A 26,304-nucleotide genomic window follows, 5' to 3' on the forward strand; every position below is an offset into this window, starting at 1 on the left:
AGTACCACCAAAAAAATAAAAAGTTCAATTAACTATAGTCAGTGATAATGGTTACAATATCTCAGCATTTTGCATTTGTCTTTTTTTTCCCTGCTGACTAAAAGTTTTTTTCTATTCAATTGTTTTTAAATTTGTAAGGTTGTTACATATTATTAATTTTTTATTAGCTCATTTTAGTTCTACATAATATTAGGTTTCATTTTGACATAATTATACAAGCATGGAATATAATTTGCTCCCCTTTCCTTTCCCTCCTTTCTCTTCCATTCCCTCTACTCTACTGCTCTTTATTCTATTTATTTATAGTTTTTTTTTAATTAGTGCCTTGTGGATATACATAAAGGTGAGCTTCACTGTGGCATACTCATATATGAGCACAGGAAAATTTGTTCAAATTCATTCCACTCTTCTTCCCTTTACCTGGCCCTCCTCAATTCCTCTCAGTCCTCTTTCTTTATTTCACTGATCTCTCTTCTATGGAATGTCCTCCTTCCCTCCCTCCCTCCCTCCTTCCCTCCCTCCCTCCCTCCTTCCCTCCCTCTTTCCTTCCCTCCCTCCTTCCCTCCCTCCTTCCCTCCCTCCTTCCCTCCCTCCTTCCCTCCCTCCTTCCCTGCTTTCCTTGATATTTTGATTTGGGATATTATGTGATACTCAGGAGTACCTTTACCATGTTTTGATTATTTAAAAACAAAAACTTTCCAATTTCACTCTTTCTCTCTCATCTCTAGTTCATTGAAATTTTACAATTTTATTTTGATAAAAAATGTGAGGAAGGAATCTCTTTTGATTGTTTTATTGTTTCTACCTTTACAAATATTCTATATTGAGGAGTCCATCTTTTCCAGCTAGATTTAAAAAGCTACCTCTATTGTATGTTGAATTCATTAGTACTTAATTAAATACTTTAATAGTTAAGGGTTTGTACCTATTTTTGGACTTTCTGTTCCATTAATCTGTCACTTCATGTACCATTATCTAGTTCTTATTCAGGAAGTTTTTTGACTTTTAGTGCTTTGTAGATTTTTCCATGAACTTTAGAATGAACTTATTTATTTATTTTTAATTGATGCATTATAATTATACATAATAGTGGGATTCATTATGCCATTTCATATATGCACATAACATAATTTGATCAATCTCATTTGAACTTGCCTATTTCTAAAACCAATATTCTGTTGGCATTTTTATGGGAATTGCTCTAACTTTACTCCTTAACATTATGCATTATGCATTGTAACATGTTAATTCTTTTTCCATTTGTTGAAGTTTTTTTTTTTTTTTTGTTCATTTCTGGGGATGAAATCCAGGACTTTGCAAATGCTTGTCAAGAGCTCTGCCACTGAGCTACATCCCCTGTCCTGAAGTCATCTTTTTTTTTTTTTTTTTTGTCCCCAAGAACATTTATATAGCCATGCATGTTTTTTACATGTTTATCTTTCTAAATATTTTCTGCTGTCTCTAGTTGAAATTATTTCTTACACCATTCAATTGTATGTGTGTGTTTATGTAGGGTCTTGAATTTAGTATGTTGATTCTTCTACTCAGCCACTTTATTGAATTCTCTCATTTGGATAAATTTTAGATAGATTCCTTTGGGTATCTAGTTAAATTATCATATCACTTGCCAATATGTTAAATTTATATTTTTCTTTTTAATTTTATTTTTTTTAATTTTTTATAACTCAGCTTTCTTCTAAAGGTATTAATTTCCTCATAAGAGTAAATATTAAATAACAGTGAGTATTGTCTTGTTTCTGACTTTGATGAGAATGCTTATTAATTGTGATGTTGGCTTTGGTTTGAGATTTTATATATATTATATATATATATATATATATATATATATGTAAATATCCATATATTAATAAATGTCCATACTTATTTTGAGAATACTTTAAATTTTTTAAATTGAGGTTAAGTGATTTTCTGTCTTTTTTAGAAACTATCATCCATTCTAAAAAAAAAAAAAAGTTTACTTTTTCTTTTGTTTTGTAAATTTGGTGATAATAGGTAAATAAAAATTTCAAAAATAATATCATGTCAGTAAAACGTGCTATACAAATCAAAGCTACACCAATTCCATGTTACCCCAGTCAGAATGGCAATTATCAAGAATATAAGCAGCAACAAATGTTGGCGAGGATATGGGGAAAAAGTTCACTTATATATTGCCGGTGGGACTGCAAATCAGTGTAACCACTCTGGAAAACCGTATGGAGATTCCTTAGAAAACTTGGAATGGAACCACCATTTGACCACCATTTGACCCTCCTCAGTTTATATCCTAAGAACTTAAAATTAGCATACTAAAATGATGTATGTTTATAGTAGCTCAATTCATAATAGCCAAGCTATGGAAATAACCTAGGTGCTGAACAATAAACAGATGACTGGATAAAGAAAATGCGGAGTACATATGCAATGGAATATTACTGAGTTATAAAGAAGAATAAAATTATGACATTTGGCAGTAAATGGATGGAACTAGAGTCTATCATGCTAAGTGAAATAAGCCAGTCCCACAAAAACAAAGGCAGAATGTTCTCTGTGATATGATGATGCTAACCTACAACAAGGGAGATGAAGATTAGAAGTTCATTGGACTGGGAGAGGGGGTATGGAGGAAGAAATGATAGTAGAGTTAGACATTATTACTGTGTGTACATATAGGCTTACATGACCTGTGTAACTCTACATCATGTATAACCAGAAGAATGAGATGTTATACTTCATTTATGGACTCTGTGTCAAAGAGCATTGTACTATCATGTATAACTAATTAGAACAAATTTTAAAAATTAAAAAAAGAAATTCATTGGATGAGACAAATATTATACATACATAGAATAAGTATAACTTGATCCTAATTGGAACAAGTTATATTTAGTCTATGTATGTATAATATTTCAAAATATACTCTATAGCCATGTAAAAAATTAAAAAAATATATGAAAAACAATTATATTTTTCATTTTGATGGAATCTAGAGGTCAATAATTTATTAATGATTTTCCCATTAAGTTTCATAAATGAATGGATGTGAAAATTTTCTCTCTGGGTAGTATGTAATTTATTAGCATTTTCAAGTTTAGCATCATTGTTATGCTTAAATCATACATGTAATAATGAGGGAGATCTTCTGTTTACTTAACTTTGGAAATAGTTTGACTAGCATTTATATAACCTATTCCTTAAAAATATGGTAGGATTTCTCTGTGAAACTGCCTTGACCTTGTGCCTTTTTTTTTTTTTTTTTTTTTTTGAGAGGTAGCAATCTTTGCTCTTTGAAAACTTTCTACATTTCTTCAGATTTCTTTCATGTCTCCTCTTTGGCCACCTTTGGTAAAATTTTTTAATAAAGTCACCCATTTCAAATTAATTTGTACAGAACTAAACACTTTGTTTGGATTACTTTAGTTTCCTCCACATTTATGGTTGTTTTCACCTTATACAATTTTTGTGGTTTTGTGCAGTATTTCTGTATCCTCTCCTCTTTTTGATTGGTTTAGCAAAAGTTTATTAAATAAAGCAGATATTGAATTTGTTGGCTCTTTCATTTTGTAATTCTCTATTTTCTGTTTAAATCTTTAGTAATACCATTTGCTTTGCTTACATGTGTTTTATTATGTTTCTTATTGTTTGAACTTGACTCCCAATGCATATATTTTTATTTCTACTTTTAATTAATATAAATAGGCTCCTATGGGGTGGCACCCTGGAGAGGGCCTGGGGACTTTTTGCCCTTTTCCCTACTTCATCCTGTGAATTTCTTCACCTGTACCTCTTGTAATAGCCTATGTAAGAAACTGGTAAACATTAAAAAAAAAAAAAGAAAATATTTTTGTATGAATAAATAAAACCCATAATAGAATATTATGGAACCCGGGGCTGATTCCCTCCTTTCACTCTTCTTTGGATGTTTTCTCTCTCTCTATGAATGTGGAAGCATAAGATAATATTAGACAAGCTTCACATTACACTTTCAGGGCATGGTATTAACAGATATATTTTTAAATCCCACTAATTTTTGTTAAATAAACCTGGCTGGTCTTTCCGAAAGAATAACCCACGTGAAAACAATATTTCAGTAGAATCAGAATGTTAGAACTGACAGCATAGCAGAGATCATCTAATGCTCATGATTTCCAAGACCTTGAACACTTTAACTCAATCTTGCAGAGAGTCCCAAATCCAGCATGGAAAACGATCAAGACAGATCTGTACATGCAGAGACAGGAGAAGCCTAAAATTCTGCAGTTGGCCATGTTTCCTCTTGACTTCCTCCTGTGTCTCACTGGAAAACAGTTTTAGTTCAAAAACTCAATTTTCAGACGAGAGCAAAAACAAAAATGCAAAGAAGGCAAATGATTCATTCAAAGACACTGATGAGTTAGAGATGTAACGTGGGACTGCCATTCCAGCTTTCTCTGTCTGCAGCCAGTGCTATTTCCGGGTTCCCAGGGAGCCTCCTGTACCTTGCTTTAGCATGCATTTTTAGGTGGACTTGATATTTGATTACCTCCCTTGGCAGGCCCAACAATCCTTGCGAAGGCACAGACTGTGTATTTGCTGATCCCTGAGGAGAAATCTGTGATATAGGCTCTGAGGTCTAAGAATTGCAGACTTCCTTTCTAGTCTCCCGATGAAATTGCTAATCTGGGTGCCAATGGTGTTTCTTCCACACGGACACCTGCCCACACAGCATGATTAGAAATTATAATGATGACGACGATGAGTCTTCCAGGACACCCACGTTCTTTGCAAGATATTTCTGCTAATCGTCTCTACCAGAATCAGTTGGAGAAGTGTCTCTTTCTGAATGTTTCTCTCCCTCTCTAAGTCTACTGAAAATGCAGGTATAATATCAGGTGTCAATTAAAGATTTGTCTTGCCATTATGAATGTGTCGTTTGAGCTTTGGATATGTGGTATAATGAAAGGCAAGTTGTACCAGGTATGAGGAGATGTGGTTCCAGCAGTGCCAAAAGTTTCCTGTGAGGCTTTGACAAAGGTTACTTCCCATCTCTGCAACTTGGCTTCTCTTTCTGTTAAATGGGCATCATTTCTGTGGGTCCTAATTTAAACTCATCTTCTGAGCATCAAAATGAGGTAATGCGTAAGGAATGCTTCATTAACTCTACACTGTAAATTAAAAGGATTGTTATTAAAGTTATTTTTGCATTAGTGTTATCTTAGCTCATTAAAGTGATATTTAGTGTGTTATACAGTCCAGCAGTCAGTAGGGGTGAGGGTTAGGGAAGCATATTGTTGTGTGAATCCAATGTCGGGGAAAGTCAGGGCAGGTCAAGTACCAAAGTGATACCCAAAATGTTATCTTAATGTGCTCTTCATGGGATTGCCACCTTAAACTGGGAAAACAGAGAAGCCACAAGGGGCTTGGTGCACAGGGAGTAAAGAGGGCCTCAGGGACTGAAAGTCTCAATGGAGAAGTGAAGGAGGTAGGAGGTAGGAGGACAGTGAGGGCATGTGCTAGTGGAGTAATGATCTGTAGGCATCAAGCGGCAATTAGAAAAATGCCAGCACTGTCTTTGGACTTGCATATCTGGAGTGTGGGAGGACAGGCAGACACACACAGGGAGGCTGTAGGGAAAACAGCATCCTCAGGGTAGAGCCTTCTCCAAGAAAACTCTCCCATTGCCCTCCAAGGAGGGCGGAGCTGGTTCCTAAGCTGCTTCTGGCCAGGAAGATCCTTCTCATTTATCTATCTTTGCATCCCTGCTATTTACATAGTACTTTGCTCACAGTACTATTTTTTTTTTTTTTTGAAATTATTTTGGACCTGACTTTTTAATTTAAGGTCTGAGTACCTCAAGGAATGCTCAGGAGGGTTTCTGATAGGAAGGAGCTAACGAGGATGATTCCATTTATTTTTTTGGTTCACCATTTCCTCATCTGAAAAGTTGGGCTCCATGACATGGTTTCTATGACACTCAGTACCTTCACTGAAGGGAAAACATTTTTCTAAAACTAGTATTAACCAAAAAAAAAAAAAAATGTGGTGAATATGTAGATATTTTTGCTAGAGTGCTGTGGGTTCGGAAATGAAGTGGAACGTTCCCTAATGTTTGGTAGAAGACTTCAGCTTGTAGACTCAGCTGGGATGGTTTTAGCTCTTATTCTACCCACCCACCTTGCTGTGTGTGGAAAATGGTTGGAATTTGCTTTTATTTATTCTGTGGTCTTTGGTTGATTTGGTGAGTTCGATAAACTGAGACGAGGAAAAACTGAATTCTGATGGAAAAATCTGAAATAAATAAAATTACCACAGTTCTTTGAAAAGGATTTCCCCCAGGTTAGGTTACCATAGCTTCCCAAACTCTCAAGGTGGATACTAAGAAGTCCAGGCACACTGCATCTCCAGAAACCCATCATTGTGTCTTTCCTTCTCAGGAGCACAGGTAGAGGCTCCCTTTTGTTCAGTAAAACAGGGCCAGTGTCATCTTTGAAACCTTCAAATGAGGTTTGGGAAGATGATTCTTTATATAATGTCCATCCAAATGTAAAATTAAAAATTTCAACAATTAATGGAAATTTTTTTGTTTGTTTTTTAGTCACCAATTTCTTTTTTGGCAAGTTTGGCCTTTTGCATGATTTTTGTTTTATTTTATCTTATTAAAAAAGACTGTTTAATTCAGCTCATTTCTTGTTGCCAGTGAGCTTTAAAACAAAAAAAAAAAAACCTGATCAAGTGCATTTGAAATGCTTTTAATTTATTATAAGAGCCTCAAAACTTGCCATGTCACTTTATATAATGTCTTCTATTGTAGTTCAGTGTCATCAGCTCTTTTCGTGATGGAGTTTTGGTTTGGCTGGAAGTAGCGTGGGGCTGTTCATCCCCCAGGAATGTTCACCTGTTGATGCTGGGAGTTATAAACTAGTTGGAGATTTCCTATATACTCTCCCCTAGCTTCCACTAATGTCACCCAACCGAAGTATGCTTATTAAAACTAAGAAAATGGCACGGTATAACTTGACTAGTGAAACTATTCAAATTTCCCTCATTTTTCACTGTATCATTTTTCCGTTCCGGAATGCTGTTCAGGATACTACTTTGCATTTAGTAATCACATCTTCATAGCCTCCTCTTGACTGTGACTTGCCTCTTGTTTTTCATGACTTTGACACTTCTGAAATGTCATGATGAGGTATTTTGCAGCATGTTTCTCAGTTCCAGTGTCCGTATGCTTTCTCACGATTATGGTGGGGTCATAGCTTTCTGGGCACACTACTACAGAGGTGAAGTGAAGTGTCTTTCTTGAGCATTCGTATCAGAGAGTGCATGAGTTCAATATGAATTATGGTATGCTAAACTTGATGGTGGCCAGTTTTGTTTTATGTTTGCAAGGAAGACCAGTTATCTGGGACTCTGACACCATTGCAACTTACTGATTAGTCTTCAAATTTCTAACTTTATTATGAGGGAAAGCTCAAACTCCCAAAGTGTGTGGGTCCCATATCTCAATTAGGACCTATGGATAGCATCTGAGGACTGTGCTGGGGCTTGCTAGACCCTGCCCTCCATTCTCAGTCCTGGCCCACCTGAGGGATGAGTCATGTCGCAGTGCTGGGTTTGTGCATGCTTATCCAGCACACAGCACAGGGATTGGTACCTGTGTCAGAAACTAAATTTCCAAAGAAAAGAAAGACATGAGAAAAGGCAGGGAGGATTGAGGGGTGGACCCCACCTGTCCTTCATACTGACTTCTGACAATGATACTAATAAAGGTCAACCATTTACCCATCAGGCAAAATTCTTTAGACAGGACAAAGTGATGAAATGTGGTAGAGGGAGTGTGTGTGTGTGTGTGTGTGTGTGTGTATGTGTGTGTGTGTGTATGTGTGTGTGTGTGTATGTATGTATGTGTATGTATATATATATATTATATATATATATATATATATTATATATATATATATATATATATATAAATCTGATAAGGGCACAGAAGTTTCCTTACCTCTGCACCCAAACCAGAAGGTTGGAAAAGAGAGGGTTTCTCAGCTCTTTTTTTCCCCCTCAGTAGCTTCATGCATTGATGCATTGTGCATTTGTTTTGAGTTTTTCCTATTCTGTGCTATTCTCAGAGGATGCACAGAAGGGTTGGCAAGAGGAAGTTTTGGTGACTAGAGCTAGAAAAGGAACCTGTTTCAAGCCACAAAAGGTTTGAGGGTAGAATCTCAAGTCCTAAATGAGATGGTATTAGTGAAAGGATATTCCGGTGGGTACAGTGGGCAGGCTGCAACTGTTTTGAGGGTAATTCTTGGTTTGCTCATTCTTACCTATGGGATGGAGCCATTTCTCCCTCTGGCATTTGCCTTCATGGTGTCCTATAATTTTTGATCCCAAGGTGTAGCATTAGGAATAATGCTACATTATTGGGAGCAGTGTGTCTGCCTGAGGGAATACCTACATTTTGTTAACTATTATAAAATTTGTCTCAAACAAATGTTTTGCCCTGTTCACAGCCTAGGTGAAGGTGGAAGAGTGGTTGGTGATGTGCTGTTTGGTATGATAGTACCAGCCATAAATAGCTATTGAGCTCTTGAAATATGGCTAGTGCCACATGTTGAAAGGATAATATTTTGGATATATTTATCAAATAAATTTCTTTTTACTATCTTTTAAAGTGTGGCTACTAGAAAATTTAAAATTGCATATGTGGTTTGCATTATATTTCTATTGGATAGTGCTGGGTTAGAGTCTGGGAAGAATATGGAACATAGTAAATTGACCTTGTGTTCTCATCTGAGTTCTAATAATATTGGCATTAAAAGGAAAAGCTTCAGCAGTCATAATTTTCATTAAAAAATAGCCTGATTCAGAAGAATTGGCTCATTTCATATTATTGCTTGGACTGGAGACGAATCTGACATTTGGTATTTTCATAATTGAGAACATAACTTGCTGACTTAAAAAAAATCACAACATTTTGTGCTTGGCCTTAGGTATTAAACTTTGAGCTTTTTGATAATAGGGATTGTGTTTTTCTTTTTGTACCATCCATTTTCTTTCAGACCACACACATACGTATAGAAGGTGGTTAACTAGCGAGCACTTGTTGAAAAGCAAGAAACTTTTAAAAAAGAAAAAAAAATTTTGAGAAGCTACCCTTTATTGTTTATTGTTGGAAAAGAGAAATCCACCCTTATAAGGCAACTCATTTTCTAAAGACAGCCACCAAAAATAGAGAACATTGAGCTAAGTGTTTATTTACTCGTTGATTTAATTACCATTCTCATCAGGTGTGCCTGTCAGCTCAGCTTATGATAAAGAATCTTTGGAAATGCTTAACCTCATGCCCCTCTGGGTAAGGGAGACAGGGAAGGATGCTGCTTACATATATTAATCTTCCCCTTGGCTCAGATATTATATCTTAAAGCCTCAAAACTGGATTCTTCTTCTCTTTCTTATTATTTGATTCTTTTCAACATCTACCTATATGAGGATGTGGGAATAATAATGAAAGGGCAAGTTTAATCTTGGACTAAATTAATTTTCCTTTAATTATTTTATTTTATTCAACTTTATAATGAGCCAGGCACTTTGTGAACACATGGTTGATAGGCTCTCAGTCTGCCATTAGGGTGTGCTTTCTTGGTTTGTCCTCCTTCAATTGCCTGACCTGGGGCTGGGCGTGAGTGCAGACTTTGTGTGATGTTATTTGGTAAGAGCAAATTGAAGAGCCTCTGTGATTCCAGAATTGTCATGGCAGACTCACAGTGATCTCTGAGACCACTTATATCTCATGTCATCTTGGTCAGGGGCAACCATCAGAGAATCTACCATGACATTATTGCTATTTGTTCCTGCTCATATAAAGCCTCACTTCCAGGTAATATTTGAAGCTTTGGTTTTCCTGTAGAACTGAAAGGAAGATTGTGGGTGCTCCCAGAAGTATACAGGGTACCTGTGTAATGGCAAAAGACAGCGCTGGCCTTGGAGTCAGAAGACCTAGGTGTTCATTTCCTGGCTCTGCTGTTTTCTAGTTGTATGACTCTAGACAAGTACTTCCTCTTCTCTGAGCATTCATCTCTTCATCTGTCCAATGTGGACAATATCTGCCTTATAGAGTTGTCATCTGTTAATGCATGTAGGGTACCTACCTTAGGGCCCAGTACTTAGTCTTTATAAATACTAAATGAATAGGTTTTTTCACATGTCTGATTTTTCTGGTGACAGGCCCATAATCCTCCTCTGTCTTCAATTCAGAGATAGGGGAGAAGGGCATGGAGTGATTGTGTGGTAAAATCCACTTTGATCCTAGCTGTGAGAAAAAGAGCAGTGAAAATGTGGTAAGCAATTGCTTCTAAAAAGCTTGGGCTAAAAGTGCTTGATGGATTTGTACTGGCTTCCCGGTAGACTCATCTCTGTACTGCCCACATAGCACAATTAATAGTTATTACTCGAGAAGGAACAAATAAAAAAAAAAAAAAAGAAGAAGAAGAAGAAAAAGAGAGCAGGCATAAAAACATCCTTTCATCTTCCTGAGATGGTCCTCTTTGTCGGGTCTGTGGAGCCATACCTGTGAATCATCTTGGGAAAGCACATTGTGGGTGACTAGAAGGAAGATCTTGTGGCTCATTTCTTACCCACTTCCTGGGTTGGGGAAATGTCTAAGCTCATCTTTCTTATCTGCTGATGCCTTGTCAATATCTATTACCGTTCCCCATGCATCTTCACAATGAGGGCCTCTTTCTCTCATTCTCACGCCAAACACATTGCTAGTGCAGAGAGCCAGTTACTTTCTGGGTTGAAAACTTGCAAAGGAAAACCAGAATAAAATCAAAGGTAAACATGGTGCTATGGAAAAGCACTGTACTAGGAGTACAGAGATGGGAGTCTGAGTGTGAGCTCAGTGAACGTCTGTGAAGCACTTAAGCCACGTTTGTTTTCTGTGGATACAAATGAACCATGTCTCTGCTGTAGACTAGCCTTCTCACTTAGACTGCTTCACTCCCATGTTCCTAGACTGTGTGGATAAAGCTTTCACAGTTGTAGACTTGAGGCCTACATTAGAAGGGGACCCTGACATTAAGAATGAGTGCCCCAAGTATACATCTTATTCTCCTACAACTTCTTAAACAGAAGGTAAGAGAAGATCATGGAATTTGGGGTTCATCCCTGGGTTTGAATCCAATAGAAGCAGAAGTGCTTTTGGGTGAGCTATATAATGTCTCTGAGCATTCAGCTTGTCGTTTGTTAAATGAAATAAAGTACGTTATTGTCAGACTTGAAGATGGCACATGTTGTAATGTGCCCAGCAGAGAACAAGTTCTCCAATAAATGGCTACTGTGATTCTTGTTATTATTATCTGTAACCATAATTATTTTCCCTGGCCCTACGGGTAGGCAGTGACTACATGAAATATTGGTTAATATTAGATAGATAGAAACTATGAAGTTCTATCTATATAGTGAACAATGTCATTAAAAAGAGCTCAAAATCAATACCACCGTCTTTTTTTTTTTTTCCACTTATAGATTATTTGTCTTCAAGTATTGGGTTGTTTCTTTTTGCTACATCTTATGAATTTTTTCCTTTTTTTCCTGTATTCTACCTTTTACCCTAAGCCAAACTCTCCCCTCTGGCTCTAGTTGTGTTTCTTTCTCCATACTTCCCTGGAGACCTGGTTCTCAAGGTGTGATTCACAGAGCAGCAGCATCACCTGGGTGCTTGCTAGAAACAGCATATCCTACACCCTGCCCAGACCTGCTGAGTCAAGGATCTGTTCTCGGCAATGTTATGGAGCCTCAGTCCATTGATTTTTGCCACCTTTATGCTCAAGAGTACATGCTTTTGCTCCCCTCTTTTACATCTACCTCAATCCAAATTGCAGTTCATTACCTTGACCCTGGTCTCCACACTTTTTCTCTTTCCCCTTGTGACCCTTCTCTACACCACAAGGTAAGATCTAAAATTGTTCATTGGATCATATCCAACATACACTCCCCTCCATCCCCAATCACACAAAGGCTTCTGTGGTGACTAGAAACATCAAAAAGATCTTTCTGTGGCCTGCAAAGCCCTATGAGATGGGTTATCTCACACCCTCATCACTTTAGTTACTCAGTAAGCTATAGACACACTGGCCTACCTTTGGCCCAGGTTGTAAATCACGCTTGTCCCCACCTGACCTGCCTCTGTCTTTATACTATATGGGCTTGGAGTTGTGATGTAAGCATTAGCTCAAATGTCATATTATTCGATGTCTTTCTAATCTTTGACTAAAGTGGCACACCCTCCTGCATTCCATCCCTTGCCCATGATGTTGTTTTATATTCTGTCTAGTAATAAAGTTTCTCTGGATGCATGATTTATATACATTGCAAACTGTTTTGGTGAGAGATAGTTTAGTTTTAATAATCATGATGAAGATTTCCTGAGTGCTTGCTACATGCTGGGTATTGTGTATAATAAATAAAATGATTTACTGGATCATTTCATTTTGATTATTTCTTTTTCCTTAATGGGTTATTTGTTTATCTTTTTGTTTTCCTCTTGTCTTAGGACACTAGCTCCTTGAGGGATGACTTTTTCATCTCTGTCACTAAACTGTGGAAGATCTTTGAGCAGGAAGTGTTGGTTAAGGAAATGATTGGCTCCTAGTAGGTTATCATTTGGAAGTGTGACTATATGAAAAGAAAGAACAAAGAGTTCTCTCTCATGTTCTATTTCAGATCCGTTTCTGAAGAAAATACCCTCAAATTTTTCTTATCTTTCACCCAGGAGAAGGAATCAGGTACTGGAGCTGATTTAGGATTTGTTCTAGTGGCCCTGAATGTAGATGTAGAGCCTGGGATTCATCCGACCGTGCTGGGAGAGAGGTTTTTGAGAGGCAACTTAATGAGAACAAATCTTTTCTAAAGCCTTAAGTTTGGCGTTTGGCATGGTTAGAAATATCAGGCCTTCCGACTTTTACGTTCTTTGTGCGCACGTCGGTAATGTGCGTATGTGAACCTTTTTATTATTATGGACTCAGCCGGCAGTAACCATGGTGAGTAGACCTATCACACAGCATTTTTCTGAGTCAGTTTAAAATGCTGACAATTAAATATACCGTACTCTTTTAAGCAATCCATCAGTCTCCCTTGTTGTCATGGTGACCGGAGTATATTTAGAAATGTGACAAGTACACTGAGTTCAATTGCACTTTTGCCAAAACATAGTTTTGCAGCTAAAATTGAATTTCCTGATTGAAGATCCAAGTGCTGTTAAGGGGGCATGATGGTTTCTATACATTATGCTGGAAGTATAACTTACATCATTCTATTAAATCATCCATTAAAGTCTTATCATACTTTGAAGGTATTGCCGCTTTGAAGTGGTTATACTTAAAGTTGATGAAATGGAGTGAAATAAAGGGGCATTCTGCTTTTTCCATTAAAAGTGAAATCGGGCCTTGCCACTGTAATTAATGATTAACTCAATATATTTATAAAGAAATTGTACGTAAGTGTGCATATGTCTGTTCCTCAGGATAGATTTCTAATTTAAAGGAATTTTTCAAGGGGCTTCTTCCCTCTGTCCTGCTTGTAATCTATTCTTAGTAATATGAGAACATCCTTTTTTCTTTGGCTCTGACCTCAGATTGACAAGCATCCTATTTTTCCCCCAACCACATTCCTTTTAGATCTTTTTGTTGGTGGTGTTATTTTTGTTTAGACAGGGCCTTGCTTAGTTGCCGAAGTAACTAAGGGCCTTGAACTTGAGATCCTCCTGCCTCAACCTCCTGAGTAGCTGGGATTATAGGTGTGCACCAGCACACTGAACTTTTTCTACTTCTAGAGTTTCAGTGAGGTAAAAGGATAAAATAAAATATGACTTTTTTTTTTTGCCCAAAGGGGGAAAAAATCTTATCTAATCAGGAAACTGGTTTGATTCCTCACTTCCTTGTCATCCTCTGTCTTGTCAACACAGTGCTGAGAACCATGTTGGGTCTGCACTACTTGCCCATTTTGTCACCTAAAGTTTAGGAACTTGCATAGTTGCTGGGTCATGCTTATAACTGTGATTTCATTTCTGGCCATAGACTGATTGTTCTGCTCTTGAGGTGAGAAGCCAACAACACTCTTGGGTAATTTTCCTTCCCTTTTGTCATCTCACTAAATGAATTGGCAACTGAGATAGATTTTGAGTTTCTGAGAATATTCACTTAGACTGCCTTTGTTTTGCCTTGAACATATACTTTTTGGCAGGTAAGAAACATCATAGTTACAATATCAATGGTTAAAAGATTTACTGAGGGCTTAATATATGCTAGCTAGCGAGTGTGCATAGTAAACTCTTTAATAAATTATTTCATCAGGTCTACACAATTTTTTATGAAGTAGTCTCACTGACATTCTCATTGTATATTAAAAGGCTCAGAGAGATTTTGCATCTTCATCAAGAGTAGTAATCCTAAATAGTAATTCTGATCCAGGTGCCCTGTTAACCACTGCTTACCCTACGGAAGGCACCGATGAATTTTTTTTTTTTTTTTAAACTAACCTGTGATCTACTCCTGGTGAAGTCATACAAGTATTTCAGTGTTTCCAGAGGCTCCCTGGAATGATGGTTCCATAATGATGAACAGGTAGAAGGATGTGAAAGTAGAGCGGAGCCCACTCCATCTTCAGGGTTTTAGAACTGAAAGTTACTGATGGGCGGAGAGGGGGCATAAATCCTGTGTAGCTCAATGGTTATATCACTAGATTCGTTTCTTAAAAATGGGTTTTATTTATTTATGACTATTGGCATATGCCATATTGGAACTTAGTAGAAATCAAAGATATCTTAATGAAAAATACCTATATATGAAAATATATATGTACATTTTTGAAAACAAAATCAGTGAGAAAAGTCTTATCTGGATTCTGAATTTAATGAGTTAGGATACATATTTTTGATTTAAGTTCATAAAGAAATCCAGCCTCGCCTAACTATCTGGTTAGGAAAAAAGGAAAAAGGGAGGTAATTGTGGATTTTCTTTTTAGATATTATACCAAAATTTGACAGTTTTGACAATGACTAAAAAAAAAAAATGTGTAGCTTATAAAGGTTAATTCCAGTGTGGAATTTGAAGTCACATTTAATCTCTGTTGTATTCAATCCATTGGTCTAATTTTCAGTTTGGTTGGCTCTCTTCTTTTGATTTTGTAGCATTGTGGATTGGTCATTTGGAAGATAAAGGTTCACTGAGTTCTGCAGATCTTCCATACATTGATGTATTTTATTCTATAATGAGAAAAAAAGATAATTTTCATTAATTTTACCTCCAATTTCGTCAAGAAAGTATTTGATGTATTAGGAAGATGTTAAGTACACCTTAATATATGTGAGGTTTTCAAAATTATAATTTTCACTCTAAAACTTGAATCTTATTATTGGCAACAAATCCTGTTAGTTGTTTTCCTCTAAATGATAGGCTTTCATGGTTTATTTGTAAGAAAATGTCTGGCAAAACCTAAGTTTAAACAACTGTAATTTGTCAGTCATTGTTTCAAGTAAAATGATGTTCCCTGGAAGGATTGGCTAGTTAGCAGCTGTCAAGTCCAGCATTTCTTGGAAATAACTATTGTAGTTTGATATTTAGCCGAGGTACTTCATGGATACTTTCCATTTCCGCATACAGAATTTTAAGAAGATTTGTATTCAAAGATAGAGATTTAATACTGTTATTTTTTTATTTTGTGTTTCTTCTTTTTTAGTTATACATGACAGTAGAATGTATTTTGACATATTATATATACATAGAGTATAACTATTAATATTTTTTCAATGCATTGGGATGGTTTAAGTGAAACTGGCTCTCTGTCCAGCTTAACTGTATGTGTTCTGTTGTGAGAAATACAATGACTACCACTTCAGTTTGGTGTTGCTGCCTTGATTCATATCAAAACTCCAACAGTTTTACCCACAATTGTCTTTGTATCATTAGCAGAAATGTCAGTCAATACTGTGTGAAAACCTCATTGCGTCTTAGCATTATGATAAAAATAGTTTTGAACTGGTAGATTTCTGGAAAGGTTTTGAGGACCCTGACACATGTATGGATCACACATTAGAAGCCACTGATAGAACCCAGGACCTTTTGGGTTTGTTTTATTTTTTTAATTGACACATAAGGATTGTACAAATTTAGGGGGCACATTGTGGTATTTTGACACATGTATAATGTGTAATGATCAAATCAGGATAATTAGCATTTCTATCATTTCAAACATTTATCTTCTCTTTGGGGTGAAGCATTCAAAAGGGTAAACTAAAGCATTCAAAATACTTCAAAATATATAACAAACACATCATTATCGACTTGACTCACCCTGTTGTAGAGAGCATACCAGCACTTATTTCTCCTCACTATAACTTTGTGCCTATTGACCAAACTCTCCCCAGCTTCTCTCCTCTCTGCTGTCTCCAGCCTCTGGCAACTGCTGCTCCACTATGTTTATGAAATCTACTTTAAAAAATTCCATCTAAGAGTGAGTGAGATAATGCAGTCTTTGTCTTTCTGTGCCTGACTTATTTCACTTAGCATCAGTAAACTTTAGGTTCATCCAGGTTGTCATCAATGGCAAGATTTTATGGCTGAATACTATCCCATTGTGTATATAAACTATATGTTCTTTATCTATTCACATGTTGTAGTGGTATGTGCACATACACACACTCACCTACAAAACACACTTTGGGATATTGTTCAACTTTAAAAAAGATGAAAATTCTGACACTTGAAACAACATGGTTGGAGATGTAGGACATTATGTTAAGTGAAATAAGCATGGAAGAGAAAAATACTGCACTATCTTTCTTTCATATGGAATCTAAATAGTCAATCTTAGAAACAGAGTATAGGATAATGGTGTTCAGGGGCTGGACGGAAGGGCACTGGGAAGATGTACAGCATAGAGTAAATGATAGTTAAACTACTGAATATGTGAAGTTTGATAACAGATCTTGAATCTCCCCACTGCATGCATGCACACCATGAGATTATTGATGTGCATGTATGAGTAAGGTATAATGAATCCTATTTATGTATAATTATGATGCAACAATAAAATAACCAAAAATTGGCAATTATATAGAAGTGATCAATCCACGTGTAGTTATATCAAAACATCAGGTCATATAAAATAAATATCTGTAACTTTTGTATGCTAATGATATCTCAACAAAGATGTTAAAATTGATAAAAACAACCCAGTCTTTTTATTATACAGGAGAGGAGAGTGGAAGGAGACCTGCTTAGGGTGGCGGCATGAATAGTGACAAAGCTGGGCAAGAACCCAGTTGCTAGTGAATTCCTCTTTTTATTTATTTATTTACTCCTTTGATTCCTGGTTCATTTTCAGGAATTTCAAGGTAAATATTTCCAAACTTCTTTTCTTTCCTTTCCTTTTTTCTCTTCTTATGTCTCTTTCTTTCTTTCTTTTCTACAAGGGACTGAGCCCAAGGGTGCTTAACCACTGAGCAACATCCCCAATCCTTTTTTACATTTTATTTTGAGACAGGGTCTTGTTGAGTTGTTGAGGGCCTCACTGTATTGCTGAGGCTGGCTTTGAACTTGCAATCCTCCTGCCTCAGCCTCCTGAGCTGCTGGGTTTAGAGTTGTGTGCCACCACACCTGGCCTCCAAACTTCTTTCTCGAAGATGATGATGACAAATGTACATACGTATTGACTGATTTAGGATTAATTCTATTTTTTTTTTCAAACTGCCACTTTTTACAGTTTCCCTGCTCTTCATTTACTCTGCTCTCTTCTGCTTTGCAGTGGCAACCAGAGTAGTTCTAAACAGAACAGGTATTTTCTTTGCCAAGCCTGAGGAAAGTGACAGGATCCCGTGACTCCTTGTTCATTTTCTGGATAAAACTCAGGTTTTATCTGTAGGGGGGAAAAAAGAGTCCATGAGTTTGGGTTGAAGGGACCATTTTTTTTTCTAGATTAAATTAGGTAAAATTGTAGGAAAGAAAGTTCTACATACTGCTATCATTTTCATATCCCTACATGTCGTTTCCCTGGACACCCCTGTCCGTTATTCTCTTCCCCCTTCTTCTTTCTCACCCCCTTTTTCCCTATCCTTCAGGAGGGAGTTTGCCCAATAAGTATGTCTCTTACCTTTGCTTTTGGTTATGGTTAATATTTGGTGGGGGGATCTGTTTTCTTTAGTAAAACTAGTCACACTCTGAAATTGTAATGAAGAAGGCTGAGAAAGGCAATAGAATTGGACCCAGATGTCATATGTTCCCTTTAACACCTCTCTTCCATTTTAGAGTGGTATTCTGGGGGAGCTAGGGTTGTGGGGGCCTCTATGTGTGAACATTTGTGAGCAAATCTGGTAACGTGTGAAAGGCTTGCAGAACCTCGACTGTATTGTTCTCTTATTTTCAAACAAGTTGGATATTCTTCTGCAAGACCCCGTCTTTTCTTTCTTCTCACTCAGCTTTCACTTGCCTTCTCCACCTGTGATCTTTTTGAGTTTGGTTTTATTAGCTTCTTCCTGATCCTTCATCCATGTCTTTCTTGACTCCCCCGAGGAACAATCCCATTTAACCTTTAATTTACCCGTGTGAATTAGCAGTGCTAGTCCTAGAACTCTAATGACTTTTTCTTTCTACAAAATTGATGTTTCCTGCAAACCATTTTGTCCTCTTCTTCATTCTCTGTTAAGTGTGGTCTTTTCTAGCAGTGTGTAAGTCTAGTGGTAGCTGACTGAACCCCTCAAATGTGTTTCCTGTCTTGTTTAGGCTTCCGAAGGTTGGGACTGTCTCACGCTTAGTGAATCATAGAAGCCCCGAGGAGGTGTTGAATGGATTTTACCCAGTGTTCTTTTCTTTGGAGGGCATCCTTCAGATTTTTGTCTAGAGATCTGAGCTGTTGTCTCTCTCCCACTACTGTGCTGCTAAACTCTGAAACACAGAATACCAATGCCCATCTTTTTCTGCACACTCCCTCCCACTGCCAGATATCACATGTGCCTTGTCTGACAGATGGCTGTTTGGCCTCAACGTGAACACTTCCAGCTCTCTGTGAGGCAGTTGGTGGACAGCTTCATTTAAATTTTTTTTCTTTGTATGGCCCTGAAACTGAACTTTCCATCATTCCAACCTCATTATTTCTAATATTGCATATTTTGGAAGAGTACAGTATGGCTCACACATGAGATGTCCTCAAATACTTGAAGAGAGCATGAATTCCCCCATCTGCTTTCTCTCCTCCTTCAGACTTGGCCTTGCTACTTATATCGAAGGAAAAGCCATGGATGGTCATAACCTTTGTGCTTTCACCATTTCTACATCATTTTCTTGATTTTTACCATGTCATCCAATTATCTGGGCCTCTTTCAAGCCCATAGTGGAAACAGTAAGAAGGTCTGGTCTGCAGGCTGGGTTATGATTTTTAGTACCACGTTTATTAGACATATGTGAACTGGATGAGTTCAATTCATCTTTCTAAGCCTCAGTTTCCCCAGATTCAAAGTGGACATCATAATGACTTCCAAGGATATTTTTCAGGATAAATGTATGTAGATTGTTTTACCCAGTTGCTGAAACATAATATGGTTAGTAAAATTACTTTTTAAAATTTATTTTTAATTTTTTTGAATGCAGTTTGTTTTCTTTTTTTGTATTTTTTGTGTATATTTAAAGTATACAACAGGATGAGATGCATGTATAGTAAGATGGTTGCTATAGAGGGACAAATTAACATTTCCATCATCTCACAGTCATCTATTTTTCCCTCTTGGGACAAAAACAGTTACAGTCTACCCATTTAACAAAAATCCCAAACATAGTGTATCATTATTAATTATAGTCCAGGTTTTACATTACATTTCTACTTGTTCATCCTATGATTTGCTACTTTGTAACTTTTGAGCTACATGTATGTGCCCATTTTCCTACCCACACCCCTTCCTTGCCAAACCTGGTAACCACTATCAGTGTTACTTATCTGGAGGGACGGATTTTTGTTTGGTGTATCTAGTGATTCCAGTGATTCCCTCCCTCCCTCCCTTCCTTCCTTCCTTCCTTCCTTCCTTCCTTCCTTCCTTCCTTCCCTTCCCTTCCCTTCCCTTCCCTTCCCTTCCCTTTTCTCTTTTCCTTCTTCCCCCTTTTCTTCTTTTTTCTTTTTCTTTTTAGTTGTAGATAGACACAATATCTTTATTCATCTATTTTTATGTGGTGCTGAGCATTGAACCCAGTGCCTCATACATGTGAGGCAAGTGCTGTACCACTAAGCCACAGCCACAGCTTCCCATCCTCCACCTTTTTAAAATATACATGTAGTTGGTGCTTAAAATTCATTGTTTCAAGAGTCCCTCCCCCTCTTTCTTCCTCTTTCTCTCCCTTTCTGGATTTTAGCAATACCTGTACTTCTGTAAAAATCCTCATCATCTCTAAATTTGTTTTCTTTCTATTTTTATGTATAACTTTATTTTTTATTTTTATGTAAAACATTATTTTCTTGGTTGATACCATTTTCCTCTACATGAAATTTCTAAACTGTTTAGGTCTTTCTTATGTCTCTGAAAGGGTTAATGGTTGGCTCAGGTTGCTTTGCTCCTCATTGAATATCTCACCTAATAAATTTTGGAATAATTTAGTTGTATATTTTTTAAAAATTAAATGTTTGATTAGTTTCAGTTCAACAAACAATTGACTAAACACATCTCATCAGGTATTCGTTGGTCTAGGTGTTATAGAGGGTACAGGGAATGCCTTGTTCATGTGTCTCATTCAATCACCTTTTTTTTTTTAAGGAACTACTAAAGGACTAAATTTTGAACTTGGAGTTATAATTCAAGAATCTATTAGTCAAGGCACCTCTCTTAAAGATGCACAATCAAATAAAAGTGATAAATCAATGTGGTAATTTTAGTGGTCTGTATAACTGGATATTATGGTGGTCTTAAGAAAATTGCTTCATCAAACATTTTTGGATCTGGAAAAACTTCACATCACAGGAGACTATTAAGGTTGAGTAGGGGCTCCAAGTCTATGAGAAAGACAGGAAACTCACTGGGGTTTGGTTATGTTTTGTTACAGGCTGTTTTTGTAAGAAACAACCTCTAAATTGTGTTTGTTACTCTCAGCCAACCCCACCCATTGTGTGCATCCCAAATCTCCCATTCTTCTGCTCAATTTAGGTGCTTTAGGATCAGCAGAATAACTTCTCAAGATAGATGTGGTGGTAGTATGGGCTCACTGCGGGGACCCAGTTATTACATTAATGAATATTCTACATTTCCAAGTAGGAATACAAACGTAAATGCATAAAAATAATCTCATGATGCTAGGGCTCATATAATTCTTGTAAAAATGTGTAGTGCTTGAGGTTTTCCTGAGTATCTTAAGTGCTGTTTCTGATAGATATTAGCACAAGAATTAACACTGAATAATTTTATGTGGGAAGTTTGCAGTTAATTTTTTCAAAGTGATCATGCTGTGTTATCTGGCTTTACGTTTTTTTTTTTTTTTTTTTTTTAATAAGACCAGGTCTATGCTTAACCAGGTGTCTAGGAAAAATGTCCTTTTGCTTCTCTGTGCCTCGGCATAGTTTTTCATTAAACAAGAAGATTCTTATTACTACTAGTAATAACACTAATTGTACCTCACTGGGTTGCAGTGAAGAATTACATCATTTTTCTGTGAGAAAGGGCATGTATATAGTTGGTAACTATTGTTGATATAAGATGTAACTTTTGAGTGACCAGATTGGCAGCTACTTTGTCAAGGTGAGTTCAACTTAATTAATTCTTACCTGGTTGTACAAGCTTTTTGAGTTTGAAACCTTTTTATTTTTATTTTCTTTTTATTTATTTATTTTTTGAGAGAGAAAGAGAGAGGGGGGGAGAGGATTTTTTAATATTTATTTTTTAGTTTTCGGGTGACACAACATCTTTATTTTATTTTTATGTGTTGCTGAGGATCGAACCCAGTGCCCCATGCATGCCAGGTGAGCACGTTACCACTTGAGCCTCATCCCCAGCTCTGAAACCTTTTTAGTTTCACGTCTTACTCTTCTCTGATTACCCCAAAGTGCATGTTAGAAGGCACTGTAATATTGCTCAGTGAGTACTTGGTGATGGCGCATAAATACATATTTGTTTCTCTTTCTCTCTCTCTCTCACTGTCTCTCTCTCTCTCACACACACACACACAAACACACACACAAAAACACAGACACACACACATCTTTTAAGGTTCAATGTTGAAGTTGGGCCATGAACTTATCTTTCCACTTGGGATTCCTGAAGTCTCTCATTTAATTTCTAGATTATAAGTTCCATTGATATAACCCTTATAAATATCACATTAAGAAGTTGAACATTACCTTTAGGCCAAAGCAATTTACGTGTTAAAAATCTGATTAATTTTAACACAATCAGCCAGTGTGTCAGATGATTTCAGTGCCTCTGATCGATGCTGACAGGTGAGAAAATTAAAATCAGGGAGGGAAGCAATTAAATACTGACAAACATTACTTTAATGAGACAACCAAATCATTTATAAGCTATGGAATATGTTGTATTCTCGATAAGTATCTTTGGGTGGCAGGTGAGAGAGTGTATTTAAAAATGTTCTTCCTTTGGGATTTGAGGACTGGAGTGGAGGACATTCCATATTTTCTTATAATGCGTGTGTATTAACCTAATATTTGCTTGTTTATTAGCCTAAAATTTCATTTGCTTCTGTGGGGTCAGACTTCCAGGTTTAAAATTATGGCACTATCTAATTTAAACAAATCTTAGACTAAGTAATTCTCCTGCTACTACTTGGGCTGCCATGGGAAACAAAGGAAAATGCACAAAAGCTTAGACAAAATAATTCTTGGATTTTCCACCGTGGTTTAGGGATAACCATGGTCAAGACCTACGATGAGCGAAATACTAAAATGTACATTTCATACAACTTAGATTCAAAATATTTGGGAATTTTAGGGCTAAAACCAGTACACAGGTCCTTCATTTTCCACCCCACTATTGTATTCATATTAATACCCCATCAAGGAAGAACATCTGAGATAGCAGAGTTAGAAGCTGCCAGTTTATTGGCTGTAATGGAAGTTTTTACAGGGCTCTGTCTTATTGCTCAGCTATATTACAGCACTTACATAATATCACACATTGTGAGTTATCTTTATGTCTAATGCCACTTAGACCTTTTGTTCATTATATGAGGATCATCAGGCTAAAGGTTATGCTGCAGAAAATTTGTCTTTCATGGGGTGTGGTGATCGATTCAAGATACCATGGTTTGTGAAAAACAGGTCTCTCTGCTTTCTACACTTACCATGTTCTTCATTTCCTTTCTCCTTTTTCTTTACTGCCTGTCATTTCTCTTGCTTCTCTCTTTTGTCTGAGCTTCATGTATTATGCCCTTTGTTTTATAAAATACAACAGATATTATTAATAATCCCCTAGCAGTCTCAACTAAGGTTTCATGAGTTTTGCTTTGCATGGGTTCCAATTAATAGGTTGAACTTTTGCAAGTTTGATTATTTTTGGCTGACATCACTTCTGGAGGTGAGAATATTTTCCTTGGACAGGAAGGTTAGAAGCTGACAAGGGCTGCAGCCATGCCAGGTCTGGTCAGCAGTCCTGTAGTGTACAGAGGCAGCTGAGGATATCTGACTTCATTTCTGAGAGGATAGATTGGGATTTGCCAATTGTTCCAGATGTTTTTATGGGTTATGGAGAATTTTATCACATTATGAAATACCCAGGAGCTACTGAGGACACATGAGGCTGAAACCATGTGAAGAAGTTCATTGCTGGGAGACTTGAGCATTTTCCCTACTTAAGATGTGATTTATTGATGGAGGCTTCTTCATAGAAACTCACTGGTGCAGACTCTTGTTGTTTTATGACTTGTGTTTTGACACTTTGCCTGAGATGTTGCATCTGTGAAACTTCACTGGGGAGATCTGAGAAAGTGGTTATGGTAACCCTGCTTCGATCCCTCCTTCTGTCTCAGCTTAGTAATGTGTCACCTTCTGGTTGGACCACAGATGTACAATTGGGGTATTCATTGGTGTTACATAGTAAGGATGATTTGATTCATAAGGACCATATGCAATATTTACCAAACTATAAAATAAAATATAATGTTAAAAGATGATTACTGTTTAGCTTCTGGTACCAGATTATGAGTTTCTGACAGGACATCTTATCAAACATATTCTTTTCTTAATCATAAATACTTTAGAAAAATTGGACATTTTAATAAAACCTCCCAGAGGTCTTATGCTTTTCAATAAATTGATCTGTTCAACTTTGTTCTTACCATTCTGTTGGAATCTCCATCTCTGAACCTAAGGCATAGTTATAGGCACAAATATTAAAATAATGTGTGATTCATCAGTGGGTCTTTCACCTGAAGCTGTGACTCTTGCTTTTTGGGGGTTGAGGGGACATTTGATTTGATTTGTTTGTTTGTTTGTTTTGGATGTTTTGTCTTTCAGAACAAAAAAAATCTTTGTGCTTTTTGTTGTTAGGTGAGGTCATGTGAAATTGACGGAAATATGATATGTTTAAAAACACTAGGCGTGCATGAATTCAAGAAATACCCAACTCAGAGACAATTTCCATCATCGTGTGCTTATAACATTATATTTTAATCATATAAACATTGGAAAAATGTCATCATTTTTTTATACTACCTTTATAGATAAGGAATAATGGAGGAAAACTTTCCAGAAAAAGTTTAACACAGGACAATTTCGCCTGTGAATTACATATTATAAACCTAATTTACGTGTGAGGACATTGATGCTCAGTGCTATACCAAGCCTTATGGACCAAATCAATGAGTTGTTTGGATTTTCCCATCCACATAACATAGTAGAAGCTAAGATTTTTGGAAAAGATAGATCACTGAACCAGCAAGCAGAACCCTTGGTTTCAAATTCCCACTCTGCCATGTTCTAAGTGCAGTGGTGGATAAATTAACTCACTTTTTCTGAACTTAAGTTTCCATATCTGTAAATGTTGTGCAGTAAAGGCCATTTCACATACTATTTGTGAAGTTAATTATGTGAGAGATGTTTGTTTCCTCCTTTCTGTCCCTTCTTGTTCCCTCATTTAGAATAGAATAATCCCTTTGTGTTTCTTCATCAGTTGCTGTGGTGTGAAATGATAAAATGAATGTGGAAATGTTTTGCACAACAAGAAACTGCTGTGCAGATATGAGAGGTTATGATTATTGATGAAGAGAAATAAACTTAGAGCTCAAGAGTAACTTCTGCCTACTTCATTGACAGGCACTAGCACTTCGGTTGGCTGAACCTCCTGTCTGCTGTCTGCTCCAAGAGTCACCTGCTTGAGGTAAGAGAGGCATGGTGACTTCTTGCTCAGAAAACAAAGACTCAGAGGCATCTGGGCCAATAATGCACAAGGTTGATGTCCAAGACAGTGACCTGCCTTCCATTTATGTCTTCCTAATTAATTTTTTAAAAAAATTCCTACATCTTAAGGTTCAATACTAAAAGCACGATTATCTGGACAGTATAAAAGATTCAGATTCAATGAGTATTTAATTATGTGAAATATGTTGTGTACTAGAATGTTCTCATTGTTTTATGGCATCTGCAGTTAGTATGTGGCAGGAGAACTTTTCACTTAGTCTTCTCGCCCTTCATCAAATGTATTTTTCACAATATTACGATGTCATAATTACCTGTCTCTGACGGGACCAAAGAATATGATATCTGCCCAACAAATCATCTCAAAAAAATATAATCCAATGTTTCAATAACAACAGCAATAAAATCCCAAGCACACAGATTATGAGTTAAAGTCTTTTGAAGCCCAGGACCCATTAAATTGCATACTACTTTACTGGGGACCCATGCAAGGAGGTAGGCCTTTGGCAGATGAATACATTGATCCTGAGTTTGCCAAGAAATGGAGATCAGTGTCAGGAAATCATTTTTAAAGAAGTGTTATAGTTGTATGATTTACAGTGTGATATTTTTTTCTCTTGCAGCTAACCTGCTGATAGCTGCACCTCCTAGTGAACATAATTTTTTTAGAACAGGATGTTCCTTAATGTAGTTGTGTTAGAATGAACTTGGTGGAAGATGTGATATCATCATTTCATGTTCTGTAAAGATTATTTCTCCTTAATATGTTGTTCATGTCTTGGATATATATCATTCCATGACCTTGAACTGCAAATATATGAGTTTAGTTGCATAGGCCTTTGGAAAATCTGAGGTTGGTTGGTTTTTCCTCATAAATGGTTTTCCCCAATTGTAGGACTTAGCAATTTGGAATCGAGTGGAAATTATGGT

General features: G+C 36.7%; 1 protein-coding gene across 4 annotated transcripts in view; it reads left to right on the forward strand.

Annotated features, from left to right (window-relative positions):
• Positions 1-26,304, forward strand: part of Lpp (LIM domain containing preferred translocation partner in lipoma) — a 650,099-nt gene that overhangs the window by 139,994 nt on the left and 483,801 nt on the right. For all 4 annotated transcript variants that reach the window (XM_076868851.2, XM_076868854.2, XM_076868852.2 and 1 more), the window contains exon 3: positions 25,273-25,336. The gene's annotated coding sequence lies outside the window, so the exon portion shown is untranslated. The remainder of the gene's footprint in view (positions 1-25,272; positions 25,337-26,304) is intronic.

This window comes from Callospermophilus lateralis, chromosome 10 (assembly GCF_048772815.1).
Source record: "Callospermophilus lateralis isolate mCalLat2 chromosome 10, mCalLat2.hap1, whole genome shotgun sequence".
NCBI classification, from domain to species: domain Eukaryota; kingdom Metazoa; phylum Chordata; class Mammalia; order Rodentia; family Sciuridae; genus Callospermophilus; species Callospermophilus lateralis.